Below are 1,898 nucleotides of genomic sequence, written 5' to 3' on the forward strand. Positions count from 1 at the left end.
GCGGACGACGGGTACCCACCGCGACCGCCCGGCCCCACCGGCGCGGCTCGGCCCTCCCGCTGACCCGCTCCGCTCCACGCCGCTCTCGCCGGCTGCTGCCCCCTCAGGGCCGCCAGCAGCGCGGGGAGGCGGCCGCGCAGCCGCCCTCCGCCCCCGCCGGCCGCTCCCTCCCTTGCGCCCCCGAGGCGGCGGGGAAGCTGCTGACACAGGCCCGGCCCGGCCCGCCCTCTCCCTCAGCGCCCGGCCCTGGCCCGCCCTCAGCGCCCCGCCCGGCCCCGGCCCCGGCCCCGGCCCCGGCCCCCCTCCAGTGTTCGGCCGGAGCTCGAAGGTAACTTGACACCGGGCTCTCTCGGGGGTAGAGGGCCGCGCTGGTAACGGCAGCCTGCTCTTGGCCCCAAAGGCAAAGGTTTTGTTTTCGGGAATGATCTTACTCCTGGCTGCTCCCGGTCCTTGGCGCTTAAACCGGCAGCCTTGGTTCTCCGCTGTGGAGGACTCCGGTGTCCTTCGCACAGCCACCCGTCCCTGAGGGACCTGAGAGGGGACATCGTCACCACGGGTTCCCTCTCCCATCGCTGCTCAAACCCCTGCTGCGTGGTTCGGGGGTGAGAAAGACACACACAAAAGAAAAAAAAGTTGCACAAAGCAAACTTACACAAACAAAAGCCTTGATGGCAAAGTTTTCAAATATGGCCGATTGTTTTGAGCCTGTCAGACCAATTGTGGTGAGGAAAAGGTCTGCTTGGCTAGGTGAAAAGGGTTGTGTCAGGTTTTTTTTGATAATAAGGCTTTTTTCCACTTCGAATGTGAGACCCACTGCGGGCACGGACTGACCACCTGCGCCGTGGGGTTGGAGCTTCTCCAGTGGGTTCCTCTGGGGTTTCGGCACCAGCTCCCTCCTGTGTGGAGACAGACTGGCCAAGGACATACTCACAGGGCAGAAAAAGTTCTTTTAGTTGCAAAGAATACTGTCGCCACAGGTGTGGCCCCAAATTCAGGTTCTGTGAAAATGAACTTTTTCAGACTGATAGTCTAGAAGAATCGCTTCTATTTAAAAAAAATATATTGGTTGCTTTAGAATAAGTAAAAATGTTTGGCTGTAACTGTTTCATAACTAAATCCCAATTCCTTTGTACTAAGTAAAGTATTAAGGACTCAACATGAAAGTAAGTCTGCCATAAGTAATAGTGTTGGTGACTTTGTGTTGTCATAACAAAAATAAAGATGAGTAGTAGGACTAATTAACATTTTAAGAAGCTACAGTAATCTAAGATGTTGTTAGTTATGTAATTCAAATATTATTTTCTTGTAATACAAGTTCTTTAAGTTGATAACTATCTACTTAAATTTTAAGGTGAACTGAATATATTGGTATATGCATTTCCAACAAGAGTTCGTTTTGGTCTCTGTACATCCCATGGTAAGGGTCCACCTCATCTTTCTACAGGTTAGTGCCTAACTGAAGTAAAAATTTAATTTTTTTAATGGATGTTGATAATTGTAGTAGATTTTATCCTAAAACTCTACTTCCATGCCTCAGGTCAATTTATAGTTTCTATAATCCATATTACTATATATTCTGTCTTTTTTACTGTATTTGAAGATGGGGCACAGAAAGCACTCTTTGTAGGAATATGGTTTTTTGCAAAGATACATTATTAATTCAAGTAAACAGAATGGGTAAAAAAGGACTTACAGGTGTGTTAGAACCCAACCTACGTAATAAGGTAATATTGTCCTCTTGTACTGGAATATGCCTCTGAATATGGAAGTCTCCTCCCCAAAAAGTCACCTCTCATAAAAGACTGCAAATTTAATTGTAATTTACTTTCCTCCAAAGAAGACTTAGTTCCTTGTTCTTCATTATACTAATGAGCATCGGTTTGGGACAGCATTTACCT

The 1,898-nt window shown here is 48.3% G+C and overlaps 1 protein-coding gene across 3 annotated transcripts in view; it reads right to left on the reverse strand.

Annotated features, from left to right (window-relative positions):
• PTPN13 (protein tyrosine phosphatase, non-receptor type 13 (APO-1/CD95 (Fas)-associated phosphatase)) overlaps positions 1 to 70 on the reverse strand; it is a 129,131-nt gene extending 129,061 nt beyond the window's left edge. For 2 of the 3 annotated variants that reach the window (XM_014950048.1, XM_014950046.1), the window contains exon 1: positions 20 to 70. The gene's annotated coding sequence lies outside the window, so the exon portion shown is untranslated. The remainder of the gene's footprint in view (positions 1 to 19) is intronic. The other variant, XM_014950047.1, reaches the window with a different exon arrangement.
• Between the last annotated feature and the right edge of the window lie 1,828 nt (positions 71 to 1,898).

This window comes from Calidris pugnax, unplaced genomic scaffold (assembly GCF_001431845.1).
Source record: "Calidris pugnax isolate Ruff unplaced genomic scaffold, ASM143184v1 scaffold42, whole genome shotgun sequence".
Taxonomy (NCBI): domain Eukaryota; kingdom Metazoa; phylum Chordata; class Aves; order Charadriiformes; family Scolopacidae; genus Calidris; species Calidris pugnax.